The following is a 16,583-nucleotide window of genomic DNA, read 5'->3' on the forward strand; positions in this document are numbered from 1 at the left end:
CCATACAACAAATTATTGGAGGGAAATTCTTTGTTTCACATTCCAAGAGTACTTACAATGAAAGATAATGTGGTTGATGGTTTCTTCTTCATTTTCACATAGAACACATGTGTTGACAATTTGAAAACCACATCTTCTGAGATTATCAATAGTGAGGATCTTACCATGACAAGTCGTCCACTAGAAAAAACAAACCTCTCGAATTGTTCTCAATTGAGAGGGGGGGATGGAGTAGCCAAGTCAAACCTAGAATAGACTGAATACTTGCCATCTTTTGAGGAGACCTAGATCAACTTGTCCTTAACATACAACTTGAAGAATCAGAAACTATCAATAATCTTGAGGAATTCCTCAACTATCATTTTCAGATAAGGATCAAAGTAAAATAAATTCAAATTCTATTTTGGTGAGGAAGAGTCAAGAATCTAGCAAGCGCACACAAAAACTCCAATCCTTTCCAAAAGGATCTCTCCCATGGTAGAATACATGAGATGGAATTCCAAAGGGATAGAGGACACATAATGATTGTTCTAAAACCTAACCTTCCAACTATTACCAATTTTCCATTGAATACATTTCAAAAGGATGTCTTTTTTTCTTAATAGGTTGTTCTAGACATGGGATCCCATCAAAAGGACCTTACAGGACAATAAGACATAGTGTCCCCTTCACTTAAGATGCTTATAATTGATAATAGTCAACCAATCAATTTATTTAGAAAAAAGTCTCCAACAAACCATGGCCATGAGGGTGAGAATCAAAGATTGAGAGTCTCAAATATTGAGACCACTAGATCTCTTACTATAACACAACCTTTTGAAGTCAAGAAGGGACATTTCATTTTTCTACTCGACTCTTAACTAGAGGAATTGCCTTTGAATTTGATCCAACTTCTTGGCCCAAGACACTAGGATATGGAAAAGAGATAGGTTATAAATAGAAGAACTTTGGAGGGAAACTTTAAAAAGATTAATCTTACCTACATTACTTGGAAGAGAACCTTCCTAGCCAACAAACTTTCTCTGAATCCTTTCTAGGAGTCCAGTCTAAATCAACTCTTGCACCTTCCCAATAGTTAGAGGTAAAACTAGGTAAGAAGAAGGATGGCAAGCAATTTATAAATTTAGAATCCTTGAAATATGCAATTGAATCTCACTACGAACATTCATGAAGAGCAAAGAACTTTTGTTTAGGTTATTTTTTTTCTTGAGGCACTAGCATAATCTAACAGAATGAAAAATTACACTCTAGCCTTTGCCAATGAAGCCTCACCAAGTAGTATATTATTGTCCATAAATTGCTAGTAAAAGATAGTGAAGGGACCTAAATAATCCTTAATTCCTTTATGATTTCGTTGAAGAGCATGCTTGTGAATGTAATAGCCATAAAAATTAATAGATACAGAGAGAGAGGGTCACCCTATCAAAGATCACCAGAAAGATGAAAGAATCCATAAAGAGTTTCATTTATCATCACCAAATATGAGGGAGTTTTAAAACAAGCCTTAATTAATTTCAAAATTTTCCCTTGAAAATTAAATTTTTGTAGGACCAGGGAAAGGAAAAGCCACGAGACCATATCGTAGGTCTTAGAGATATTGTACTTAAAAGCACACCATCCTTATGACTAGCACCCTTTGGACGGCATCAAAGATCTAAACACATGGAAAAAAACCCTTTTGAATACCATGGATTATCTTCCCAAGAATAGGATTGATACAGATGACAAGAAATTTAGAAAATATTTAATAGAGTATTACAGAGTCTTATAGGTTTAAATTCAGCCATATGATTGGCACCCAACTTTTTGGTGATTAGGAAAATGAAGATTTGGTTGATCTTTTTAAGAAATCCAACTAAGGACACAAATTGTCTCATAGCCAAGATAATGTTCAAACCCACAATGTCCCAATATTCCTAAAAGAAGAAATAGGGGCTCGGGGACTTTAAGGGTCCAAAAGAAAAGACCACCTTCTTATCTTCCTCATTGGACACCTTTCTCTCCACAAAGAAGAAGTTCATGTGATCAATAATATTTAGAATAACCTGAATCAGTCCTTTTAATCTTTAACAATAATAGGGTTGGGAAGGTTGAGCTTTGTGTAAGGAACGAAAATGAGAGACTACCTCCCTATTAATATCCTCAAAATCAGAAAATAGGGCACCATTTTCTTTATAAAATTTGTGGATACTGTTCTTATTTATCCCTACTACATGATTGATGGAATAATTTAGTTTACATCTCACTCTCGACCTCTATTTCCAATAGAATTCTTCTTTAATCACCAAGTTATGAAGATCAACTAGAAGGGATTTCTCTCTATCCAGTCTGTTTGAAGAGGCCCCTAGGATCTCCATCTCTATCTGAATCGGGTTGATCTGATTCTTTAAATCATTTTTCTACTAAAAAAATATTGCCAAAAGAAGACTTACTCCGTAAATGTAAATTGTTTTTAAGGAGATTTGGTTTGCAAGAAACTTTGAGCATAATAGTTGAATCAAGATAGGGCAATGGTTCGAGCCAAAATGGATGTGTGATGAGAGATGACAGTTTCCAATTATATTCCAAGAAGAAGAAACCACATATTGATCCAAATACACTTGAATAAGGTTATCTCTTGAGGAGAGGTTGGACCATGTGTAATTTCTATCTTCAAGATCTAGATCACATAAACTCCTCCTAGAAAAAAAATCATGAAGGTCTTGCATGGTATCAGAAAAATTAGGAACACCTCCAAATTTCTCCAAGGGAAATAATAAGGAGTTAAAGTCATGCATGACAATCGAGTTAGAATCTTGGAAGAACCTACAAGAATGAGAGAGTCCCAAAGATCTCTTCCTATGACAACATTGTTAGGAGCATAAATGTTTGCGAGGGTCTATTTATCCTTAGTTACATTGTTCTCAAAATGTATAGCTTGGAAACCTTTATCTTGAAATCTTAGAGACCTTGCAAGAAATTAGGCTTTCCATAAAATAGCAAGGCATCAAGGTGATCCACAAACTATCAAGGGCTTCACCCACTTTTGTTCATCTTCCTCCTTTGCCAGAGAAGGCCATGAAAATGACAAACAACAATACATATTTTTGTAAAGGCAATATATTATTTAATGATTTCTCGCATTCGTATTGGAATGCTAAATTGCATGGTTAAAGTAAGAATATTATAATTTATAAATTTGGACTGTAAACCATTGTTCATTTTTATATATTTGTTGTTTGTTTTCTTAGATTGAACATGCTCATCTCTGATTTATGTTCTAAGTGTATTTGGATTCATTTGTATTTAACTTTTTATATATTTTTAAATGAATTCATTTACTTTATAGATAATTATCATCAATAAATGCAATTTTTTAGATTTTCAAAATATATTTTACTATCAAGTTTTATTGTAAGATAGGTATTATAGATCTAAATAATCAAATACCATAATAAATCCCACTTTCTCATAAGATATGACAATGTAAGCTCAACGAAGATGTGAAAATAGGGTGATCTCCTTCAATGTAATCATACATATGAATAGATGATATATACTCAAAGTAATATATGTTAATTTAATACCAAAACATATACATTCCATGAAGAAAAATATAATGATACAATCATGAAAGATAATGGACATAAAGATAAAAATTAGTAATATCATAATGTAAAATTGAGTACTATTGAAATAAGATGTTAAATATAAGACTACTAATGTAGTAAAGTAGCAAGATATGACAATAATGGATTGTACACATGTTCTTAATCAGCATAGATGAATGTAATTAGTACTTGTCTAAAATAATAAGCAATAGAAAATATGTAATTAGTACTTGTCTAAAATAATAAGCATTATTGAGAAGTGATATAGGAAATCAAAAGATGTTCCCTAAGTGGCCTGACTTTCTCTCAACTCTAGTGCACGCCTGTAAACTGTGCATGTATGGTGTGAGGGAGTAAGTCGATCGATAATGTCTGTTTCAACTCATTTTTTAATTTTCGCCTGCCCTGTTCACCACGGATACGTCAATTATATGACATATTAAGTGTGATTATATGGGGGCCAATTCATTGGATTCTCTTCTACCAAAATCGTTTATCCCATTAATCAACCAATTAAGTGTGATTATATGGGGGCCAATTCATTGGATTCTCTTCTACCAATAATCAGTTATATGAAACGCTAGATACCAAATCTACAAGTTTTAAGCTGATTCTATGTCAAATTCTAAGGGAAACTTAGTTTAGGTTTTGTTATTTTCTTCGTAACATGTGTTTGAAGTTGCAATTCCAACATTATAATTCAAAAGTTATGGTAAGAACAATGGACAACTATTTCTTAGTGATCACAAAAATAGAGAGATAAAATGAACATATGTGTGAATAGGCATAATAAACTAGGAGTACATGGTTACGTGGAAAAATATTGATAAACTATGGGTAAAGGATGTAGGAATGTTTGCAAATGGAACAATAATAAAATACTTGGGAATGACCTAGACTTATCACAACATTATCATTTTTTTATAAGTAAATGTATTAGTCAATTCTTAAAAATGGGTTGAAAAAGAAAATGGCATTGGTATGCATGTTTCACAATAATATTTTCTTACTTGATTATGGTGGATGTGAATCATAAAATGATCAGGTATCTTAAAGAATGTATCAGTGCACATTTCAATGGATCAACCAAGAAATTATCCAACCACACACAACAATGTTGTAAATTGAGCAATAAAGAAAAATGGAGATAAAAAAGAAATCTTTGGCATGCACCTAAAATGATTTTCTATTGAATTGATATGTTATAATGTACAAATGAGCTTTCTTATATAGGCAAGTAAGGAGGGAGTAGTTACAAATATCCTAATGGTAGGTGCATGTGTCTGCTGAAAATGTTGTGTTCGAAACCCTTTTGACCAAAACATTTTATTGCAAACCTAGTTCAACCGAAACTATTTTATATATAAGTTGTCATAATCAGAGCCCCTACTATTTAGCAGTTGGTGTCTAACCAATTTCATCAAAACTCTATACAATCCTACCAAAGTCTCCTCAAACTTCTAGGTATTTATTTTTCTACCTTTTTTTGGTTTTTTTTTGTTGTTTAAAAATTTGATACATATATATGTATATTTTATGAAATGTTTTTTGTTGTGTATATATGTATGTTTTATGAAATGTTTTTTGTATTTACAATAGTACCTTATGTAATAAAATAATAAATACAATACCCAATAAAATCACATAAACATAGTAACACACAATCACAATTACAATCTTCTTATAACTCCTCACATAGAGACACAGAAACACAATGCTTAAAACACCTTACTTCCTCCCTCCCTCTCTTGTGTCCCCTTCAAGATTAAATATTTATTTTTTAAACTTATTGCACAATCTTAAATCTCAAATAGGATATAATTAATTGATACAATATTATACCAAAAAATGACACACTCATGTGTAAAGTTAGACTCGTTTTCTAATCCACCACTTTTATCCAATTACACTCATTCCCATACATTTGACTACATCTGATTCATGTATACACACATACTCCCAACCATTTTAATATTTATTACATATATTATTTCTTCCATATCTAAACATTATTTTAGACATTACAAGTAGTATTTCCTTGTTCTAGGTTAATCTTGTGGTGTAGGAGAAATCCCACACTATGTCGATTTAATCCTTAAAATTTTGACATATAATTTTGTTATTTCTTGACTTCTACCTATTTCATTCTCACCATAAACTTGTTGGAATCAAGGAACACTGAGAGGTGGGGGGGTGGTGAATCGGTGTTATGCAATCTTTAACTTTATTAAACTATTCATTCAACCACTTAATTTATATGAACAAAAGAAACATGCAAAAAAATAAAGCAAATAACCACAAAACCATAACACCAAGATTTTTATATGTGGAAACCCAGTTAAGGGAAAAACCATGGTGGGGATGAGCCCACAATATAGGTATACTCTGCAGAAGTATGGAAGTAATACAATGGGGAATGGACATGTATTCAGGCACACTTTCTAGAGTTCATTGCTCAAAATAAGAAGGCACATTGCCTAAAACTCAAATACAAAGATTACAAATCATTTCAACTGACAAACAACATCTACAAATGTTGAAGAATAATTCTGGTTAAGCTCCTTATACAGATTTCATAGTGTGCTCACACTTCATCTTATAGTGCTTTATTTCACTGTACTAACACTGATCCAAATCACTAATCTCCAACCTGCGCACGAGGAACTATGCACAATTGATTACTCTAAACCTTCACATCATGAAAATGACCCAAACCATCTCTCTTATATATCTTCAATAACAAATCATATCGGTTGTGCTGGAATCAAGGAACACTGAAAGGAGAGGTGAATTAGTGTTCTGCAAACTTTTATATTAGTAACTTGATCCTTAAACCTTTTAATGTATTTAATCAGGAGAAATATTGCAGAACATAAAATGAACAACTCTAACACCATAACACAAGGATTTTATGCCTGGAAACCTTGTTAGGAGAAAGACCACAATGGGGATGAAACCGACAAGATGAGTTTAATCAAATAAAAGTTTTACAATGGGAATGCACATGCATTTAGGCACACTTCCTAGAGCTCACTGCTCAAAAGGAGGCTCACTTCCTACATTGTTAATTGTAATAAATTACTGAAGTCTTTGAACTAGAGAGTATCATCTGCAAATGTCTGATAATAGTTCTGATTAAGCACAATAAACACTTTTCACACTTATCTCATTTTTCTTTGTTACACTACTCTGTCACAAATCCAAAGCATAGATCTCTAACCTGCACATGTGAAATTGCACACAATCGATCACACAACCTATTCCATACTCAAAATGATCAATTACATCAATCTTATATATCCACAAAATGAAATCATATATGTCATTAGTCGACTCATCAAGACTTAGAAGATTTTCCAAATGTGTATGAACATTTACCTAAAATCAAAATCCAATGCATATGTGGACCAAAAATAATTGTCCACATGCTTCCAAAATATCGGCCAAACACCCTAGATCAAAAAACCAATCACCAAAACTACTCCATTAAATCCACACAATGATCAACTACACAAGCCAGCTTTATAGTCACTAGTAGACTAGAACACGATACTCAGAAACTTGTGCCATGCACACTGATCACCACCAAAGACCAGAAATATCAAATAAGGGTATTCCAAACATCTATAGATACCTTCCTTCAGATCTACAACATAAAATATTATCTTGAAAAGAAATTCGGACCAAAATACTTAAGATTGTCAGATGCTCTATTCAAGGTTTTTCAGACTTAAGAAAATCACTAATCGGACTTCTAGTATGACCAAACCATTCAATGCAGATGGGAGAAATGACTTGGGTTGCCATTATTGACAGAACCTGATCTAACCTATGCAATGTCTCTTGCCAACAAGCTACATGTCGGCTCACGAACATTTCAATATTTTATGAACTGTCTACAAAATGGTGGCAAAATACAAACTCAAATGCTAATGCAGACCAAAATAATTGAACACACACTACCACATAGGTCGGCTAAAAATCCTCGATCACAAATATAATCACCAAAGTTACTCTACTTAATCTGCATAAGGATTTATTAGGCTACTCGTCCATATTGCATTGTTAAACCAAAACCCGATACACCAGATCTTCTAACTCGGACATCAATCATCACCAAGGACTAAAATTATCAAATAAATTACTCCAAACATCTATCAATATTTCATTAGATCCACAAGACAAAATATTTACCCTAAACAAAATGCCAACCAAAATACCAAACATCGTCAAACGCTATGTTCTAAGCTTGCCAGACTTAAACCAATCTTCAATTTAACTTTCGGTATGAGAAAATAATTCATTGCGGATGGGTACACTGGCTTGGGTTTCCATCAATGACAACACCAAATAATCTATGTATTGTCTCTTGCCAACAATCTCCCCCTTTGGCATTGATGGCAACATGTAGTAAAAAATGATCGTGTCGAAATGAGTAACACATATATACACACACTACAAAAATCAAAAACTCAAAACTCCCTCTGAGATGAATATTACATTTTTCATTTCCCTACACTCCCCCTTTGACATCAATGGAAAAGGAAGGGAGTTCGCATACCAAAATTCTACACAAAACTCTATACATAGAAGCATATGTACAAATAGACATCTCTAACTTACATAAAATTGAGTACATCTACAAAATTGTTCTTCAATGGTGTCATATTACTATCCCAAAGTTTCTTTAGGCCTACCAAAACAAATATTTGTCCACAAAAGAGAAATATCTGCATTTATGTCATCTGAAGATCTATCAGATCATGGGCGACTATGGAATTTTAAGCCTCATTTAAAGTACTAAACATTGTTTCTAACTTAGGAGTAATTAGACTTTGAAGCTCACCAACTCTACCAACAATCTTGTCCTTATTATGGGTCAAGCTCTTAATCTTGTCAAGTAAAGATATAACTTAACCTTCTTGACAAGCCTCAGAAGTAGTCAAGGGATCAAAGGACTGAGAAATGCCTGGAAACTACTTCTCATTCTCCTTTATTTGCTTTTCAATGTCTTCAAAAAATTTAGAAAATGATAGAACATATTTGCATATTATACCACCTTTAGATAGGGCATTCTGAATACTCTTTACATAGGTGCCTAGAAGAATCCTATCATTGGCAGTCATCTTCTTTAACTCTCTAGTCTGATAGGGTTATCATGAGATATAACTAATGAATACTAAGAAGGCAAGGGGGGTGAATTCGTATGCCAAAAAATCTTTGCACTTAAACACTTTGCAAGACTGACAGTAAATCGGTAAAACAATTTAGCAGACAAATCGGTTAACAAATATGCAAACCAAATAGCTAATAATGCATTCACCCATAGAAGCACAAACACCATAACACAAGAGATTTTGACATGGAAAACCAAATGGTAAAAACCATGGTGAGATGGAACTCACAAGTAACTATCTGCAGAATAGGAACCAGGCTGGTTAAGGTCTTACAATGTTCTTTACCAGAACAAATCCTGTTAGGAATCTCAATCTCTGTTAGGAGATAAGTCTGATTAAAGACTACCTTGCTAGAGGATTTTAGATCCACAGATGTGAACCACCTTGTTAGAGGATTTACAAAAGGCTTTTGGGCCTACTCGGTTAAGGGCTATAGACTTGTCAAAGATGCGAGTAATCAACAAGTGTTTGATCTAGCTAGTTTCATAGACTACTTGGTTAGATCCTTGGTAGCTCATTCCTAATGCACTCCAGCATTACTTCAGTCTTCTACACATTCATATTCTCTCCAACACATCAATCACCTTAAACCCTAGCAACAACATAAACTTTCGCAATATCCACATCAACAACCTAAAACCTTAGACATGATGTCCTTATAAAAGAATCTAATTTCATGTCGGTCCAATAGGATTACATTACAATTTCCTAGGTTCAATGAACTTGGACATACTTGGTACCATGAAACAAAAAGCATCGTTAATGTGTCGGCACCGTCAAATAATCAGTGGATGGTAACTAATCATAGAGTATTACCGGTTCATACAAAATGTCGGTTGTCAGTTTGACAAAAATGAAGACTAGTAAAAATGTGTTATGCCGCTTTAATCCCTCGAACTGCTTGGAGTCAACATGTCGCTTCAGACCGAGAAACACATTCTGCAAAACATCAATAGTCTAAAGACTATAATACAACATACCGGTTGGAACAAATACCGGTTGTGCTCTAACTCATACATATAAAGAGGATCTCAATGCAAGTGTGTGTCCATCAATGACAATCACAACATAAACATAAAAAATGCCAACAATCTCCCCCTTTGGCATTGATGGCAACACTTAGGAAAATAAAAAAATTTACATCTAAGTGTTTTACAACAAAATCATGTCATTAGAAAAATTGCTCCCCCTAAGCATATACACTATCCCTTTAACAATACAATGTATAGCACTTTTGCATATAGAGCATAAACATTGAGATATTCAGAGAATATAATCAAAATTTTGATTACCAGATACTTCTCCAAATAGAATTCTTCTCCCCCTTTGCCAACAATGGCAAAGTACAGCTGAACAACCCTGTTTTCATTTGATATTAAAAAGTTTATGACAACAAGGAATGATACTTGTCAAAAATAGATTTAAAGTCCTACAAGAATTGTTTCATCGACAAAGACCAGGACTCAAGTAGGGACATGGCTACTTCTTGCTCTGTCTGCATCTGGGAGACCTGCTCTTCCATGGCATCAATTGTGCTCATCTCCTTTGTAACTGTTAAGGCATCCAGGTTCAGATAGCACTTCTGAAGAATTTGCAATCGTGGGAGTAGAACTAGTTGTAGCTCCTACAAATCTCTAGACCGAGTGCTAATCTCTTGCTCCATTTTTGCTGACTAGATGTGAAACCGATGAATGGTTTTCCCATAAGTTGTAAAGGAATCATAAGGTGGCTTGAATGTGCTCAAGTAGGACTGCAAGTTCATTTCAAGTTTTTGCTTTTGAGCTAGCACATCATCATAGAACAGATGGGGTTGGCAGATCTTACTGAGTAGTAGATTCCCCTCATCTAGAGTGTCCCTTATATCCTTTTGTTCTTTCTTCAGTTCAGTTCGGAGCTCATTCAACTTCTTCACCAAAGCTATATTAAGAGCTTTTTGATGCTCCTTCTTGACATTAGCCTCTGCTGCCTCTTCAAGGCTCTGCACCTGATCATCCACTACTGTGCATAGGAGCTTGAGTTTAGCTAGTGATAAATCAATGTTGGGAAGATTTGTACCGGGTATCAAACTAGTAAGCATATCCAGAGCCACTTGAATTACATCCTTCTCCTTCTTCCGTTGAATGATTTCAAAGCGCTCTTGAGCTACCTTGATGCTCTGCATTAGCTTCATTTCACTTGCAGACTAGAGATCGCTAGGACTGGAGAGATCAGCTGGTTTGGCTTGACTCCCAGTTGCCTTCAGAGTCTCTATCTGGGTGCTCTTCTCCACTTCTCCTGCCTTGTCCTCTTCTTCTTTCTTCTTCTTCGCTTCTCTCCTCTTCTCCACTTCCTTATTTCCTCTTCCTTCTTCCTTTTCTCTGCTTCTCTCCTCTTTTCCTCTTCTTTTTCTTCCTCTTCCTTCTTCTTCTTCTCTGCTTCCTTCTTCTTCTCCTATTCCTTATCTTCTTCTTCCTTCTTTTTCTTTTCATCTTCTTTCTTCTTTTTCTCTTCTTCATCCTTCTTCTTCTTCTCCTCTTCATCTTTCTTCTTCATCTCTTCTTCATCCTTCTTCTTTCTCTCTTCATCTTTCTTCTTCTTCTCTTTTTCATCCTTCTTCTTTCTCTCTTTTTCATCTTTCTTCTTCTTCTCTTCTTCATCCCTTTTCTGCTTCTCTTCTTCATCCCTTTTCCTCTACTTTGCCTCTTCCTTTGCCACTTCCTATCTGTCCTCAACTTGCTTATCAACCTGTTTAGCTTGTTGCTTTTGTCCTATTGCCTCATATGGTGTTTCTTGAGTAACATCCTCAACGTCCAGAGCATCAACATCAATGGTGTCGATCGGTTCAACAACCAGATTTCCTTCATCATCAAATACTTCATCCAGTTCGGATATAACCGGTTCTTTTTCAGCTTGCTGGTTGGCTAGACATGCTTTGTGAGTCTGGACAACGGTTCTCATATATAGATGAGTGTCATTTTCGACATCATCAACTCTACCTTCTAATAGCCAGAGTCTTCTTCTTCTAGTGAAGAAGAGTCCTTTATTTTGGTCAATAACATCAAACAATTCAGAATTTGACAGGTCGGGAAAGTACTGTGCAAAAACTTTCTCCCTAATTTCATGTTCCTTTTCTATGGCAATGCACCGTCTATTGTCTAATGACATATATAAAGAATCCGATGTCTGAGACTTAATCTCTGAGGGCGACCGGTCATTAACACATAAATACTGAATTATTTCCTTTTCAACCGCTTCCTTTTCATCATCATTAAAATCATCAAAACACTGAATTAAGTCATTTAGCACTTTTCTCCTAACATTATTTATTGTTCTTTGACAATGTGTCAAAGGTTTATAGGAAGATATATCTATATTTACCAGTGCAGATGATGTCGGTTCATTCTTTGTCTTCCTCTTTGCTTGACGTGTTTTCCTTGGCTTTTCCTCAGACACAATTTCTTCTGAGTTTGGAGAAGCATTCCTTGTCTTCCTCTTTCTCTCAAAAACTTTAGCCGGTGCTGCTTCTGGTTTCTTCTTGGCTGGTGACCACTTGGTCACTTTTGGAGTTGCAGTAGTAACCGGTGCTGATACTGCAGGCACTACCTTTACCTTCTTTACTGCTGGTTCTTTTTCTTTCATTGCTAGTGGTTCCTCAATCGGTGCTATCCTCTCTAGGTAGGTGTTGGTTCTCTTTTCCTTAGGATCAAGTGGTGAGGCAATAAGGGTAGAGGAATACCCTTCCAGCATATCGTGCATCACCTCATAGCGCATTGGCTCCACTTCTTCCTGTCTAGGCTCAACAGCCTCCATTATGCATTTATCTACTTGGATGGTGAAGTAGATATCGTCTTCATATTTCTTGACAATGTCACCTGATATCCTCACTCTTTGGCTCATTTTCCTTCTGAACTCATCAAAATACTTATTCAGAACATCAGGGTAGCCGGTTCCAATTGCTTCAATGCTTTCCTTGATTTGCTTGGTCACCAGTTGGTCACCAGACCATTGAACATCTCCTACTCCTAGAAAGTAGCCTTGGAAATAGAAGAACAACCCAACTAGTAGCTGTCCAAACTTGAACCTAAGTGCATTATCCTATTTGATCAACTTTAGATTCAATAGGAGTTGACTCTACATATCGGTACACAGATCAAATGATGCATCCTCCTTTATCATCCGGTAAGTGGCATTTAGCACTGCAGTAGATACAAAGTTAAATACAGAGTTAATTGTGCTGGCTGAGAATGTCCGGTATCCAATCACCATGCATGCATACTTCACCAGATCATCCTTGATAGAATTTACTGTCATGCCTCGTGAGTCGCTCACTGAACCGGTGAGCTTGGACATTTCAGTTTTGCTTACCGTCCTCAAAGCTCATACTTCTCCTGTGTTATAGAATCCGGTGACTGCATGAATTGCCTGTGGCGTGTTATCATGTGTTCTCTCCAGGTACATCTTATCACCATGGATTCTACTCAGAATGATCCTTATATGATTCTCTATGAAATCCTCCAGGAAGTAAACAACATTGTGGAGCTTTTTCTTCTCCAAAATATTAAACTTCGGTTTGATCTTCTTATCTTTTCCACAAAATAAACCTAACTGGGTGTGGATAGCTAGAGACCCTAGGTCTTCAATCTTGCAATCTATGTAGTCAGAAATTCCCTCTTCTACTATCACACCATCTAGAACTTGTGATAGGGCATTATACTTGGACTTCCATTGAATAAAACTTGCAGACTCGACAAATGCACTAGAACTGGTATGAGATGCAGAAGCCATGATAAAAATATTAAGAACTCAAGAAATACCTTTTGAAACATGTGAAATTAGGGCTTGCCGATTCTCCTTCACTTCACACTCCGTTGGTTGCTAAATCACCGCTTTGTGTTCTCCACTTGACCGTTTCCACTAGTATATCATCAGATATGTTCTTTCTTGATCTACATAATCTGGCAATGTGACTCGGTTTGTTGAAGTGATAGCAGACCAATCCAGGTGCTCTCCAAGGTCCATTGTTCATGTTTCCATTCTTCCTTCTGCATGTTGCAGCAGTGTGACCATGACCATGACAGATCATACAATTTACTCTCCATCTGGTTGCCTCTTGATAACCACTGCTTCTTGGCTGATGATTGAAGGCATTAAAACGGTTGTGATTCTGATTCACAAAAGGTTCAGGACCAACTCCTTGGGTCCTTTGAGGATACCTTCCAGTGTTATTCATAACAGACCTGCATTCAGATGCTCTATGCCCATACTTGTTGCATGCATAACAGTTAGCATCAAATCTATAGGATCTAGGCTTATCATTTAGGAAATAAGGAAAATTGTTGTAAGCCTTACTCCTACACACATTTGCAGTATGTCCTTCTTTAAGACAGTTAAAGCAAACAAGTTTAAACTTTTTCTTACCTTTATCCTTTGATGTCGGTTGTTTATTTGATGTTCCAGCATTTATACCAGAGGTCTCACCTTCCTCATGACCAGAATAACCAGGTCCATTGGTATTCTTGATCGGTTTGGCAGATTCAAGCTTTTGCTCTACCTTGACAATACTCTTGTTGAACTTAGCAAGTATTTCCTTTGACTCAGAGAGTTCTTTGGAAATAGCAGCATTTGTTTCCAACAAGTTTTCATTCTCAGAGATGGCACTATTCAGTTCTCCTTGCATGTCTTCCTTTTCCACTTTACCTGCATGGAGTTGAGCATTGAGGGCACTCATCTCTTGTTTCAACTTGGAGATCTCATGATCTCTTTCTTTCACTAGATCTTCAGCTTTCCTCCAGTTCTCAAGCTCTTGACACATCCGGATAGTCAGTCCTTCCAACACCTTTCTCAAGTTGGAGTTTGATTCATTCAACTTATTTACTTCAGCAATTAGGGTTTCCATGTCTACTTCATCTGAAGAACTATTTTCAGATAGCTCCATCAACTTTTCTTAATGTTCTCTTCTTTTTGCTTGAGATGCCTTGTATTTGACCATAATATCATCATAGGCTTGCTTAGACTGAGTGAGCTAGTGGGTAAGTTTCCTGAAAGTGTATTCCCACATATCTCTTTCCAAGTGATTAAACCTATAGAAAGGTTGGCTCTGATACCAATTGATGAATACTAAGAGGGGGGGGGTGAATTAGTATGCCAAAAATCTTTGCACTTAAACACTTTGCAAGACTGACACTAAACCAGTAAAACAATTTAGCAGACAAACCAGTTAACAAATATGCAAACCAAATAGCTAATAATGCATTCACCCACAGAAGAACAAACACCATAACAGAAGAGATTTTGACATGGAAACCCAAATGGGAAAAACCACGGTGAGATGGAACTCACAAGTAACTATCTGCAGAATAGGAACCAAACCAGTTAAGGTCTTACAATGTTCTTTACCAGAATAGATCCTATTAGGAATCTCAATCTTTGTTAGGAGATAAGTCTGATTAAAGACTACCTTGCTAGAGGATTTTAGATCCATAGATGTGAACCACCTTGTTAGAGGATTTACAAAAGGCTTTTGGGCCTACCTGGTTAAGGGCTACAAACTTGTCAAAGATATGAGTAATCAACAAGTGTTCGATCTAGCTAGTTGCACAAACTACTTGGTTAGATCCTTGGTAGCTCGTTCCTAATGCACTCCAACATTACTTCAGTCTTTTACACATTCATATTCTCGCCAACACCTCAATCACCTTAAACCCTAGAGTAGCAACATAAACTTTCTCAATATCCACATCAACAACCTAAAACCCTAGACATGATGTCCTTATAAAGGAATTTGATTTCATGTTGGTCCAATAGAATTACATTAAAATTTCCTAGGTTCAATGAACCTGGACATACTTGGTACCATGACACAAAAAGCATTGTTAATGTGTCTGCACCGTCAGACAATTGGTGGATGGTAACTCATCACAAAATGCCGGTTGGTAACTCATCATAGAGTATTACCGGTTCATACAAAATGCTAGTTGCCAGTTTGACAAAAATGAAGACTAGTAAAAATGTGTTATGCCGCTTCAATCCCTTGAATCACTTGGAGTCAACATGCCGCTTCAGACCGGGAAACACATTTTACAAAACATCAATAGTCTAAAGACTATAATACAACATACCAGTTGGAACAAATACCGGTTGTGCTCTAACTCATACATATAAAGAGGATTTCAATGCAAGTGTGTGTCCATCAATGACAATCACAACATAAACATAAAAAATGCCAACAATAACATGGAGCTTAATTTTGAAGAATATTGTTTCCATCATTTTCCTATTTCAAAAAAAGAATGATGTAATTGTTTGTCATATGAATTCAAGTTGTTTGAAATGATGTCACATGACAAGCTTGAGATTGATAAAGAATGGGTTGAGATAAATGGTCTTAATGGCATGATGGAGGGTGTCAATTCTAGTGAGTATGATCAGATGTATGCCAATGATACTTTGAAAATAGTCATAATGCAATCTGATGAAAATCATATATTTGATAGAGGTAAATACTGGTATTTCTTATTTGGCGGCCCAGGGCCACCAATTAGAAGGTTTGGTTTGATATTCAGTTATTGGAGAGGGAGCCCATTGGATATGGTATGCACTTTGCTTCCCTAGCGATCTGGAATCTCGCTATGCCTGCAAGAGGAATACATCCCTAATCAGAGCCACTGTTGGTACTCTCAAATTGTCTTCAAAAAATTTGAGCTTGCGATGTTGAAATTTATAGCTAGGAATATTGTGGTAGTCATATATGAACAATATAAAAGCATTAGTAAGGGATATGGATGTGGTTGCAACTTTGTGATTGAATACACCTACAAATTTTAAATAAAAACATAAT

Source organism: Cryptomeria japonica, chromosome 3 (assembly GCF_030272615.1).
Source record: "Cryptomeria japonica chromosome 3, Sugi_1.0, whole genome shotgun sequence".
NCBI classification, from domain to species: domain Eukaryota; kingdom Viridiplantae; phylum Streptophyta; class Pinopsida; order Cupressales; family Cupressaceae; genus Cryptomeria; species Cryptomeria japonica.